Here is a 14,380-nt window from a genome sequence, read left to right as displayed (position 1 = left end):
AAGGGGCAAAACGCTGTATGTGACTCTCGCAGAGCGCGGATGACAAATTCGAAACGTCCAGCGATTGCGCCCCCACGAAAGCTGCCAGCACTGAAAGTTGCACCTGGTTTTCACTGTCCCTTGCAGCTGCATTCACTGCTGCACAGAAATTACCCCTCTGCAAAAGCTTTGGATTGGAAAGGGGCAACACTGTGTATCTGACTCTCGCAGAGCCCGGCTGCCAAATTTGTAACGTCCAGCGATTGCGCCCACACGAAAGCTGCCAGCACTGAAAGCTCTACCTGGTTTTCACTGTCCCTTGGAACTGCATTCGCTGCCGCACAGACATTCGCGCTCGGCAAAGCTTTGGTTCGGAAAGGGGCAAAACGCTCTTTCTGACTCTCGCAGAGCTTGGCTGCCAAATTTGAAACGTCCAGCGATTGCACCCACACGAAAGCTGCCAGCACTGAAAGCTGTATCTGTTTTTTACTGTCCCTTGGAATTGCATTCACTGCTGCACAGACATTTGCGCTCTGCAAAAGCTTTGGTTCGGAAAGGGGCAAAACGATGTATGTGACTCTCGCAGAGCCCGGATGACAAATTCGAAACGTCCAGCGATTGCGCCCACACGAAAGCTGCCAGCACTGAAAGCTGTACCTGGTTTTCACTCCCTTGGAACTGCATTCGCTGCCGCACAGACATTTGCGCTCGGCAAAAGCTTTGGTTCGGAAAGGGGCAACACTGTGTATCTCTCTCTCGCAGAGTCCGGATACGAAATTCCAAACGTCCAGCGATTGCGCCCACACGAAAGCTGCCAGCGCTGAAAGCTCTACCTGGTTTTCACTGTCCCTTGGAACTGCATTCGCTGCCGCACAGACATTCGCGCTCTGCAAAAGCTTTGGTTCGGAAAGGGGCAACACTGTGTATCTCTCTCTCGCAGAGTCCGGATGCCAAATTCCAAAAGTCCAGCGATTGCGCCCACACGAAAGCTGCCAGCACTGAAAGCTGTACCTGGTTTTCACTGTCCCTTGGAACTGCATTCGCTGCCGCACAGACATTCGCGCTCGGCAAAAGCTTTGGTTCGGAATGGGGCAACACTGTGTACCTCTCTCTCTCAGACTCCGGATGCCAAATTCCAAACGTCCAGCGATTGCACCCACACGAAAGCTGCCAGCACTGAAAGCTGTACCTGGTTTTCACTGTCCCTTGGAACTGCATTCGCTGCCGCACAGACATTCGCGCTCGGCAAAAGCTTTGGTTCGGAATGGGGCAACACTGTGTATCTCTCTCTCTCAGATTCCGGATGCCAAATTCCAAACGTCCAGCGATTGCACCCACACGAAAGCTGCCAGCACTGAAAGCTGTACCTGGTTTTCACTGTCCCTTGGAACTGCATTCGCTGCCGCACAGACATTCGCGCTCTGCAAAAGCTTTGATTCGGAAAGGGGCAACACTCTGTAACTCTCTCTCGCAGAGCCCCGCTGCCAAATTTGAAACATCCAGCGATTGCGCCCACACGAAAGCTGCCAGCACTGAAAGCTCTTCCTGGTTTTCACTGTCCCTTGGAACTGCATTCGCTGCCGCACAGACATTCGCGCTCTGCAAAAGCTTTGGTTCCGAAAGGGGCAAAACGCTGTATGTGACTCTCGCAGAGCGCGGATGACAAATTCGAAACGTCCAGCGATTGCGCCCCCACGAAAGCTGCCAGCACTGAAAGTTGCACCTGGTTTTCACTGTCCCTTGCAGCTGCATTCACTGCTGCACAGAAATTGCCCCTCTGCAAAAGCTTTGGATTGGAAAGGGGCAACACTGTGTATCTGACTCTCGCAGAGCCCGGCTGCCAAATTTGTAACGTCCAGCGATTGCGCCCACACGAAAGCTGCCAGCACTGAAAGCTCTACCTGGTTTTCACTGTCCCTTGGAACTGCATTCGCTGCCGCACAGACATTCGCGCTCGGCAAAGCTTTGGTTCGGAAAGGGGCAAAACGCTCTTTCTGACTCTCGCAGAGCTTGGCTGCCAAATTTGAAACGTCCAGCGATTGCACCCACACGAACGCTGCCAGCAGTGAAAGCTGTAGTGTTTTTCACTGTCCCTTGGAATTGCATTCACTGCTGCACAGACATTTGCGGTCTGCAAAAGCTTTGGTTCAGAAAGGGGCAAAACGCTGTATGTGACTCTCGCACAGCCCGGATGACAAATTCGAAACGTCCAGCGGTTGCGTCCACACGAAAGCTGCCAGTACTGAAAGCTGTACCTGGTTTTCACTGTCCCTTGGAACTGCATTCGCTGCCGCACAGACATTCGCGCTCGGCAAAAGCTTTGGTTCGGAAAGGGGCAACAATGTGTATCTCTCTCTCGCAGAGTCCGGATGCCAAATTCCAAACGTCCAGCGATTGCGCCCACACGAAAGCTGCCAGCACTGAAAGCTCTACCTGGTTTTTACTGTCCCTTGGAACTGCATTCGCTGCCGCACAGACATTCGCGCTCGGCAAAAGCTTTGGTTGGTTATGATGCAACAATGCCTTTGTGACTCGCACAGAGCCTGGCTGCCAAATTTGACACGTCCAGCGATTACGCCCACACAAAAGCTGCCAGCACTGAAAGCTGTACCTGGTTTTCACTGTCCCTTGGAACTGCATTCGCTGCCGCACAGACATTCGCGCTCGGCAAAAGCTTTGGTTCGGAATGGGGCAACACTGTGTATCTCTCTCTCTCAGACTCCGGATGCCAAATTCCAAACGTCCAGCGATTGCACCCACACGAAAGCTGCCAGCACTGAAAGCTGTACCTGGTTTTCACTGTCCCTTGGAACTGCATTCGCTGCCGCACAGACATTCGCGCTCTGCTAAAGCTTTGGTTCGGAAAGGGGCAACACTGTGTAACTCTCTCTCGCAGAGCCCCGCTGCCAAATTTGAAACATCCAGCGATTGCGCCCACACGAAAGCTGCCAGCACTGAAAGCTCTTCCTGGTTTTCACTGTCCCTTGGAACTGCATTCGCTGCCGCACAGACATTCGCGCTCTGCAAAAGATTTGGTTCGGAAAGGGGCAAAACGCTGTATGTGACTCTCGCAGAGCCCGGATGACAAATTCGAAACGTCCAGCGATTGCGCCCACACGAAAGCCGCCAGCACTGAAAGTTGCACCTGGTTTTCACTGTCCCTTGCAGCTGCATTCACTGCTGCACAGAAATTACCCCTCTGCAAAAGCTTTGGTTCGGAAAGGGGCAACACTGTGTATCTGACTCTCGCAGAGCCCGGCTGCCAAATTTGTAACGTCCAGCGATTGCGCCCACACGAAAGCTGCCAGCACTGAAAGCTCTACCTGGTTTTCACTGTCCCTTGGAACTGCATTCGCTGCCGCACAGACATTCGCGCTCGTCAAAAGCTTTGGTTCGGAAAGGGGCAACAATGTGTATCTCTCTCTCTCAGAGTCCGGATGCCAAATTCCAAACGTCCAGCGATTGCGCCCACACGAAAGCTGCCAGCACTGAAAGCTCTACCTGGTTTTTACTGTCCCTTGGAACTGCATTCGCTGCCGCACAGACATTCGCGCTCGGCAAAAGCTTTGGTTGGTTATGATGCAACAATGCCTTTGTGACTCTCACAGAGCCTGGCCGCCAAATTTGACACGTCCAGCGATTGCGCCCACACAAAAGCTGCCAGCACTGAAAGCTGTACCTGGTTTTCACTGTCCCTTGGAACTGCATTCGCTGCCGCACAGACATTCGCGCTCTGCTAAAGCTTTGGTTGGGAAAGGGGCAACACTGTGTATCTCTCTCTCGCAGAGCCGGGATGCCAAATTTGAAACGTCCAGCGATTGTGCCCACACGAAAGCTACCAGCACTGGAAGCTGTACCTGGTTTTCACTGTCCCTTGGAACTGCATTCGCTGCCGCACAGACATTCGCGCTCGGCAAAAGCTTTGGTTCGGAAAGGGGCAACACTGTGTATCTCTCTCTCGCAGAGTCCGGATGCCAAATTCCAAACGTCCAGCGATTGCGCCCACACGAAAGCTGCCAGCACTGAAAGCTCTCCCTGGTTTTCACTGTCCCTTGGAACTGCATTCGCTGCCGCACAGACATTCGCACTCGGAAAATCTTTGGTTGGTTATGATGCAACAATGCCTTTGTGACTCTAGCAGAGACCGGCTGCCAAATTTGAAACGTCCAGCGGTTGCGCCCACACGAAAGCTGCCAGCACTGAAAGCTGTACCTGGTTTTCACTGTCCCTTGGAACTGCATTCGCTGCCGCACAGACATTCGCGCTCTGCAAAACTTTGGTTCGGAAAGGGGCAAAACGCTCTTTCTGACTCTCGCAGAGCTTGGCTGCCAAATTTGAAACGTCCAGCGATTGCACCCACACGAACGCTGCCAGCAGTGAAAGCTGTACCTGTTTTTCACTGTCCCTTGCATCTGCATTCACTGCTGCACAGAAATTACCCCTCTGCAAAAGCTTTGGATTGGAAAGGGGCAACACTGTGTATCTGACTCTCGCAGAGCCCGGCTGCCAAATTTGTAACGTCCAGCGATTGCGCCCACACGAAAGCTGCCAGCACTGAAAGCTCTACCTGGTTTTCACTGTCCCTTGGAACTGCATTCGCTGCCGCACAGACATTCGCGCTCGGCAAAGCTTTGGTTCGGAAAGGGGCAAAACGCTCTTTCTGACTCTCGCAGAGCTTGGCTGCCAAATTTGAAACGTCCAGCGATTGCACCCACACGAACGCTGCCAGCAGTGAAAGCTGTACCTGTTTTTCACTGTCCCTTGGAATTGCATTCACTGCTGCACAGACATTTGCGGTCTGCAAAAGCTTTGGTTCAGAAAGGGGCAAAACGCTGTATGTGACTCTCGCACAGCCCGGATGACAAATTCGAAACGTCCAGCGATTGCGTCCACACGAAAGCTGCCAGCACTGAAAGCTGTACCTGGTTTTCACTGTCCCTTGGAACTGCATTCGCTGCCGCACAGACATTCGCGCTCGGCAAAAGCTTTGGTTCGGAAAGGGGCAACAATGTGTATCTCTCTCTCGCAGAGCCCGGATGCCAAATTTGAAACGTCCAGCGATTGCGCCCACACGAAAGCTGCCAGCACTGAAAGCTCTACGTGGTTTTCACTGTCCCTTGGAACTGCATTCGCTGCCGCACAGACATTCGCGCTCGGCAAAAGCTTTGGTTGGTTATGATGCAACAATGCCTTTGTGACTCGCACAGAGACCAGCTACCAAATTCGAAACGTCCAGCGATTGCGCCCACACGAAAGCTGCCAGCACTGAAAGCTGTACCTGGTTTTCACTGTCCCTTGGAACTGCATTCGCTGCCGCACAGACATTCGCGCTCTGCTAAAGCTTTTGTTCGGAAAGGGGCAACACTGTGTATCTCTCTCTCGCAGAGCCTGGCTGCCAAATTTGAAACGTCCAGCGATTGCGCCCACACGAAAGCTGCCAGCACTGAAAGCTGTACCTGGATTTCACTGTCCCTTGGAACTGCATTCGCTGCCGCACAGACATTCGCGCTCGGCAAAAGCTTTGGTTCGGAAAGGGGCAACACTGGGTATCTGTCTCTCGCAGAGTCCGGATGCCAAATTTGAAACGTCCAGCGATTGCGCCCACACGAAAGCTGCCAGCACTGAAAGCTCTACGTGGTTTTCACTGTCCCTTGGAACTGCATTCGCTGCCGCACAGACATTCGCGCTCGCCAAAAGCTTTGGTTGGTTAGGATGCAACAATGCCTTTGTGACTCTCACAGAGACCGGCTGCCAAATTCGAAACGTCCAGCGATTGCGCCCACACGAAAGCTGCCAGCACTGAAAGCTGTACCTGGTTTTCACTGTCCCTTGGAACTGCATTCGCTGCCGCACAGACATTCGCGCTCGGCAAAAGCTTTTGTTCGGAAAGGGGCAACACTGGGTATCTCTCTCTCGCAGAGCCTGGCCGCCAAATTTGAAACGTCCAGCGATTGCGCCCACACGAAAGCTGCCAGCACTGAAAGCTGTACCTGGTTTTCACTGTCCCTTGGAACTGCATTCGCTGCCGCACAGACGTTCGCGCTCGGCAAAAGCTTTGGTTCGGAAAGGGGCTACAATGCCTTTGTGATTCGCACAGAGCCCGGCTGCCAAATTTGAAACGTCCAGCGATTGCGCCCACACGAAAGCTGCCAGCACTGAAAGCTCTACCTGGTTTTCACTGTCCCTTCGAACTGCATTCGCTGCCGCACAGACATTCGCGCTCGGAAAAACTTTGGTGGGTTATGATGCAACAATGCCTTTGTGACTCTAGCAGAGAATGGCTGCCAAATTTGAAACGTCCAGCGATTGCACCCACACGAAAGCTGCCAGCACTGAAAGCTGTATCTGCTTTTCACTGTCCCTTGAAGCTGCATTCACTGCTGCACAGACATTTGCGCTCTGCAAAATCTTTGGTTCGGAAAGGGGCAAAACGCTACATGTGACTCTCGCAGAGCCCGGATGACAAATTCGAAACGTCCAGCAATAGCGCCCACACGAAAGCTGCCAGCACTGAAAGCTGTACCTGGTTTTCACTGTCCCTTGGAACTGCATTCGCTGCCGCACAGACATTCGCGCTCTGCAAAAACTTTGTTTGGTTATGATGCAACAATGCCTTTGTGACTCTACAAGAGCGTGGCTGCCAAATTTGAAACGACCAGCGATTGCGCCCACACGAAAGCTGCCAGCACTGAAAGCTCCACCTGGTTTTCACTGTCCCTTGGAACTGCATTCGCTGCCGCACAGACATTCGCGCTCTGCAAAAGCTTTGCTTCGTTATGATGCAAGAATGCCTTTGTGACTCTCACAGAGCCTGGCTGCCAAATTCCAAACGTCCAGCGATTGCGCCCACACGAAAGCTGCCAGCACTGAAAGCTCCACCTGGTTTTCACTGTCCCTTGGAACTGCATTCGCTGCCGCACATACTTTCGCGCTCTGCAAAAGCTTTGGTTCGGAAAGGGGCAACATTCTGTATCTGACCCTCGCAGAGCCCGGCTGCCAAATTTGAAACGTCCAGCGATTGCGCCCACACGAAAGCTGCCAGCACTGGAAGCTGTACCTGGTTTTTACTGTCCCTGGGAACTGCATTCGCTGCCGCACAGACATTCGCGCTCGGAAAAACTTTGGTTGTTTATGATGCAACAATGCCTTTGTGACTCTAGCAGAGAATGGCTGCCAAATTTGAAACGTCCAGCGATTGCACCCACACGAAAGCTGCCAGCACTGAAAGCTGTATTTGCTTTTCACTGTCCATTGAAGCTGCATTCACTGCTGCACAGACATTCGCGCTCGGCAAAAGCTTTGGTTGGTTATGATGCAACAATGCCTTTGTGACTCTCACAGAGCCCGGCTGCCAAATTTGAAACGTCCAGCGATTGCGCCCACACGAAAGCTGCCAGCACTGGAAGCTGTACCTGGTTTTCACTGTCCCTTGGAACTGCATTCGCTGCCGCACAGACATTCGCGCTCGGCAAAAGCTTTGGTTCGGAAAGGGGCAACAATGCCTTTGTGATTCGCACAGAGCCCGGCTGCCAAATTTGAAACGTCCAGCGATTGTGCCCACACGAAAGCTGCCAGCACTGGAAGCTGTACCTGGTTTTCACTGTCCCTTGGAACTGCATTCGCTGCCGCACAGACATTCGCGCTCGGCAAAAGCTTTGGTTCGGAAAGGGGCAACACTGTGTATCTGTCTCTCGCAGAGTCCGGATGCCAAATTCCAAACGTCCAGCGATTGCGTCCACACGAAAGCTGCCGGCATGGAAAGCTGTACCTGGTTTTTACTGTCCCTTGGAACTGCATTCGCTGCCGCACAGACATTCGCACTCGGAAAAACTTTGGTTGGTTATGATGCAACAATGCCTTTGTGACTCTAGCAGAGCCCGGCTGCCAAATTTGAAACGTCCAGCGGTTGCGCCCACACGAAAGCTGCCAGCACTGAAAGCTGTACCTGGTTTTCACTGTCCCTTGAAGCTGCATTCGCTGCCGCACAGACATTCGCGCTCGGCAAAGCTTTGGTTCGGAAAGGGGCAAAACGCTCTTTCTGACTCTCGCAGAGCTTGGCTGCCAAATTTGAAACGTCCAGCGATTGCACCCACACGAAAGCTGCCAGCACTGAAAGCTGTATCTGCTTTTCACTGTCCCTTGAAGCTGCATTCACTGCTGCACAGACATTTGCGCTCTGCAAAAGCTTTGGTTCGGAAAGGGGCAAAACGCTGCATGTGACTCTCGCAGAGCCCGGATGACAAATTCCAAACATCCAGCGATTGCGCCCACACGAAAGCTGCCAGCACTGAAAGCTGTACCTGGTTTTCACTGTCCCTTGGAACTGCATTTGCTGCCGCACAGACATTCACGCTCTGCAAAAACTTTGTTTGGTTATGATGCAACAATGCCTTTGTGACTCTACAAGAGCCTGGCTGCCAAATTTGAAACGTCCAGCGATTGCGCCCACACGAAAGCTGCCAGCACTGAAAGCTCCACCTGGTTTTCACTGTCCCTTGGAACTGCATTCGCTGCCGCACAGACATTCGCGCTCTGCAAAAGCTTTGGTTCGGAAAGGGGCGACATTCTTTATCTGACCCTCGCAGAGCCCGGCTGCCAAATTTGAAACGTCCAGCGATTGCGCCCACACGAAAGAAGCCAGCACTGAAAGCTCTACGTGGTTTTCACTGTCCCTTGGAACTGCATTCGCTGCCGCACAGACATTCGCGCTCGGCAAAACCTTTGGTTCGGAAAGGGGCAACAATGTGTATCTCTCTCTCGCCGAGCCTGGCTGCCAAATTTGAAACGTCCAGCGATTGCGCCCACACGATAGCTGCCAGCACTGAAAGCTGTACCTGGTTTTCACTGTCCCTTGGAACTGCATTCGATGCCGCACAGACATTCGCGCTCGGCAAAAGCTTTTGTTCGGAAAGGGGCAACACTGGGTATCTCTCTCTCGCAGAGCCTGGCTGCCAAATTTGAAACGTCAAGCGATTGCGCCCACACGAAAGCTGCCAGCACTGAAAGCTCCACTTGGTTTTCACTGTCCCTTGGAACTGCATTCGCTGCCGCACAGACATTCGCGCTCGGCAAAAGCTTTGGTTCGGAAAGGGGAAACACTGGGTATCTGTCTCTCGCAGAGTCCGGATGCCAAATTCCAAACGTCCAGCGATTGCGCCCACACGAAAGCTGCCAGCACTGAAAGCTCTACCTGGTTTTTACTGTCCCTTGGAACTGCATTCGCTGCCGCACAGACATTCGCGCTCGGCAAAAGCTTTGGTTGGTTATGATGCAACAATGCCTTTGTGACTCGCACAGAGCCTGGCTGCCAAATTTGACACGTCCAGCGATTACGCCCACACAAAAGCTGCCAGCACTGAAAGCTCCACCTGGTTTTCACTGTCCCTTGGAACTGCATTCGCTGCCGCACAGACATTCGCGCTCTGCTAAAGCTTTGCTTGGGAAAGGGGCAACACTGTGTATCTCTCTCTCGCAGAGCCTGGCTGCCAAATTTGAAACGTCCAGCGATTGCGCCCACACGAAAGCTGCCAGCACTGGAAGCTGTACCTGGTTTTCACTGTCCCTGGGAACTGCATTCGCTGCCGCACAGACGTTCGCGCTCGGCAAAAGCTTTGGTTCGGAAAGGGGCTACAATGCCTTTGTGATTCGCACAGAGCCCGGCTGCCAAATTTGAAACGTCCAGCGATTGCGCCCACACGAAAGCTGCCAGCACTGAAAGCTGTACCTGGTTTTCACTGTCCCTTGGAACTGCATTCGCTGCCGCACAGACATTCGCGCTCGGAAAAACTTTGGTTGGTTATGATGCAACAATGCCTTTGTGTCTCTAGCAGAGAATGGCTGCCAAATTTGAAACGTCCAGCGATTGCACCCACACGAAAGCTGCCAGCACTGAAAGCTGTATCTGCTTTTCACTGTCCCTTGAAGCTGCATTCACTGCTGCACAGACATTTGCGCTCTGCAAAAGCTTTGGTTCGGAAAGGGGCAAAACGCTGCATGTGACTCTCGCAGAGCCCGGATGACAAATTCGAAACGTCCAGCGATAGCGCCCACACGAAAGCTGCCAGCACTAAAAGCTCTACCTGGTTTTCACTGTCCCTTGGAACTGCATTCGCTGCCGCACAGACATTCGCGCTCGGAAAAAGCTTTGGTTCGGAAAGGGGCAACACTGTGTATCTCTCTCTCGCAGAGTCCGGATGCCAAATTCCAAAAGTCCAGCGATTGCGCCCACACGAAAGCTGCCAGCACCGAAAGCTGTACCTGGTTTTCACTGTCCCTTGGAACTGCATTCGCTGCCGCACAGACATTCGCGCTCGGCAAAAGCTTTGGTTCGGAATGGGGCAACACTGTGTATCTCTCTCTCTCAGAGTCCGGATGCCAAATTCCAAACGTCCAGCGATTGCACCCACACGAAAGCTGCCAGCACTGAAAGCTGTACCTGGTTTTCACTGTCCCTTGGAACTGCATTCGCTGCCGCACAGACATTCGCGCTCTGCAAAAGCTTTGGTTCGGAAAGGGGCAAAACGCTGTATGTGACTCTCGCAGAGCCCGGATGACAAATTCGAAACGTCCAGCGATTGCGCCCACACGAAAGCTGCCAGCACTGAAAGTTGCACCTGGTTTTCACTGTTCCTTGCAGCTGCATTCACTGCTGCACAGAAATTACCCCTCTGCAAAAGCTTTGGTTCGGAAAGGGGCAACACTGTGTATCTGACTCTCGCAGAGCCCGGCTGCCAAATTTGTAACGTCCAGCGATTGCGCCCACACGAAAGCTGCCAGCACTGAAAGGTCTACCTGGTTTTCACTGTCCCTTGGAACTGCATTCGCTGCCGCACAGACATTCGCGCTCGGCAAAAGCTTTGGTTCGGAAAGGGGCAAAACGCTCTTTCTGACTCTCACAGAGCTTGGCTGCCAAATTTGAAACGTCCAGCGATTGCACCCACACGAACGCTGCCAGCAGTGAAAGCTCCACCTGGTTTTCACTGTCCCTTGGAATTGCATTCACTGCCGCACAGACATTCGCGCTCGGCAAAAGCTTTGGTTCGGAAAGGGGCAACACTGTGTATCTCTCTCTCTCAGAGTCCGGATGCCAAATTCCAAACGTCCAGCGATTGCGCCCACACGAAAGCTGCCAGCACTGAAAGCTGTACCTGGTTTTCACTGTCCCTTGGAACTGCATTCGCTGCCGCACAGACATTCGCGCTCGGCAAAAGCTTTGGTTCGGAAAGGGGCAACACTGTGTATCTCTCTGTCGCAGAGTCCGGATGCCAAATTCCAAACGTCCAGCGATTGCGCCCACACGAAAGCTGCCAGCACTGAAAGCTCTACCTGGTTTTTACTGTCCCTTGGAACTGCATTCGCTGCCGCACAGACATTCGCGCTCGGCAAAAGCTTTGGTTGGTTATGATGCAACAATGCCTTTGTGACTCTCACAGAGCCTGGCTGCCAAATTTGACACGTCCAGCGATTACGCCCACACAAAAGCTGCCAGCACTGAAAGCTGTACCTGGTTTTCACTGTCCCTTGGAACTGCATTCGCTGCCGCACAGACATTCGCGCTCTGCAAAAACTTTGTTTGGTTATGATGCAACAATGCCTTTGTGACTCTACAAGAGCGTGGCTGCCAAATTTGAAACGTCCAGCGATTGCGCCCACACGAAAGCTGCCAGCACTGAAAGCTCCACCTGGTTTTCACTGTCCCTTGGAACTGCATTCGCTGCCGCACAGACATTCGCGCTCTGCAAAAGCTTTGCTTCGTTATGATGCAAGAATGCCTTTGTGACTCGCACAGAGCCTGGCTGCCAAATTCGAAACGTCCAGCGATTGCGCCCACACGAAAGCTGCCAGCACTGAAAGCTGTATCTGCTTTTCACTATCCCTTGAAGCTGCATTCGCTGCCGCACAGACATTCGCGCTCGGCAAAAGCTTTGGTTCGGAAAGGGGCAACACTGTGTATCTGTCTCTCGCAGAGTCCGGATGCCAAATTCCAAACGTCCAGCGATTGCGTCCACACGAAAGCTGCCGGCATGGAAAGCTGTACCTGGTTTTCACTGTCCCTGGGAACTGCATTCGCTGCCGCACAGACGTTCGCGCTCGGCAAAAGCTTTGGTTCGGAAAGGGGCTACAATGCCTTTGTGATTCGCACAGAGCCCGGCTGCCAAATTTGAAACGTCCAGCGATTGCGCCCACACGAAAGCTGCCAGCACTGAAAGCTGTACCTGGTTTTCACTGTCCCTTGGAACTGCATTCGCTGCCGCACAGACATTCGCGCTCGGAAAAACTTTGGTTGGTTATGATGCAACAATGCCTTTGTGTCTCTAGCAGAGAATGGCTGCCAAATTTGAAACGTCCAGCGATTGCACCCACACGAAAGCTGCCAGCACTGAAAGCTGTATCTGCTTTTCACTGTCCCTTGAAGCTGCATTCACTGCTGCACAGACATTTGCGCTCTGCAAAAGCTTTGGTTCGGAAAGGGGCAAAACGCTGCATGTGACTCTCGCAGAGCCCGGATGACAAATTCGAAACGTCCAGCGATAGCGCCCACACGAAAGCTGCCAGCACTAAAAGCTCTACCTGGTTTTCACTGTCCCTTGGAACTGCATTCGCTGCCGCACAGACATTCGCGCTCGGAAAAAGCTTTGGTTCGGAAAGGGGCAACACTGTGTATCTCTCTCTCGCAGAGTCCGGATGCCAAATTCCAAAAGTCCAGCGATTGCGCCCACACGAAAGCTGCCAGCACCGAAAGCTGTACCTGGTTTTCACTGTCCCTTGGAACTGCATTCGCTGCCGCACAGACATTCGCGCTCGGCAAAAGCTTTGGTTCGGAATGGGGCAACACTGTGTATCTCTCTCTCTCAGAGTCCGGATGCCAAATTCCAAACGTCCAGCGATTGCACCCACACGAAAGCTGCCAGCACTGAAAGCTGTACCTGGTTTTCACTGTCCCTTGGAACTGCATTCGCTGCCGCACAGACATTCGCGCTCTGCAAAAGCTTTGGTTCGGAAAGGGGCAACACTGTGTATCTGTCTCTCGCAGAGTCCGGATGCCAAATTCCAAACGTCCAGCGATTGCGTCCACACGAAAGCTGCCGGCATGGAAAGCTGTACCTGGTTTTTACTGTCCCTTGGAACTGCATTCGCTGCCGCACAAACATTCGCACTCGGAAAAACTTTGGTTGGTTATGATGCAACAATGCCTTTGTGACTCTAGCAGAGCCCGGCTGCCAAATTTGAAAAGTCCAGCGGTTGCGCCCACACGAAAGCTGCCAGCACTGAAAGCTGTACCTGGTTTTCACTGTCCCTTGAAGCTGCATTCGCTGCCGCACAGACATTCGCGCTCGGCAAAGCTTTGGTTCGGAAAGGGGCAAAACGCTCTTTCTGACTCTCGCAGAGCTTGGCTGCCAAATTTGAAACGTCCAGCGATTGCACCCACACGAAAGCTGCCAGCACTGAAAGCTGTATCTGCTTTTCACTATCCCTTGAAGCTGCATTCACTGCTGCACAGACATTTGCGCTCTGCAAAAGCTTTGGTTCGGAAAGGGGCAAAACGCTGCATGTGACTCTCGCAGAGCCCGGATGACAAATTCGAAACGTCGAGCGATTGCGCCCACACGAAAGCTGCCAGCACTGAAAGCTGTACCTGGTTTTCACTGTCCCTTGGAACTGCATTTGCTGCCGCACAGACATTCGCGCTCTGCAAAAACTTTGTTTGGTTATGATGCAACAATGCCTTTTTGACTCTACAAGAGCCTGGCTGCCAAATTTGAAACGTCCAGCGATTGCGCCCACACGAAAGCTGCCAGCACTGAAAGCTCCACCTGGTTTTCACTGTCCCTTGGAACTGCATTCGCTGCCGCACAGACATTCGCGCTCTGCAAAAGCTTTGGTTCGGAAAGGGGCGACATTCTGTATCTGACCCTCGCAGAGCCCGGCTGCCAAATTTGAAACGTCCAGCGATTGCGCCCACACGAAAGCTGCCAGCACTGAAAGCTCTACGTGGTTTTCACTGTCCCTTGGAACTGCATTCGCTGCCGCACAGACATTCGCGCTCGGCAAAACCTTTGGTTCGGAAAGGGGCAACAATGTGTATCTCTCTCTCGCCGAGCCTGGCTGCCAAATTTGAAACGTCCAGCGATTGCGCCCACACGATAGCTGCCAGCACTGAAAGCTGTACCTGGTTTTCACTGTCCCTTGGAACTGCATTCGATGCCGCACAGACATTCGCGCTCGGCAAAAGCTTTTGTTCGGAAAGGGGCAACACTGGGTATCTCTCTCTCGCAGAGCCTGGCTGCCAAATTTGAAACGTCAAGCGATTGCGCCCACACGAAAGCTGCCAGCACTGAAAGCTCCACCTGGTTTTCACTGTCCCTTGGAACTGCATTCGCTGCCGCACAGACATTCGCGC

This window comes from Mycteria americana, chromosome 15 (genome assembly GCF_035582795.1).
Source record: "Mycteria americana isolate JAX WOST 10 ecotype Jacksonville Zoo and Gardens chromosome 15, USCA_MyAme_1.0, whole genome shotgun sequence".
Lineage (NCBI taxonomy): Eukaryota > Metazoa > Chordata > Aves > Ciconiiformes > Ciconiidae > Mycteria > Mycteria americana.
This window is presented reverse-complemented; position numbering follows the sequence as displayed.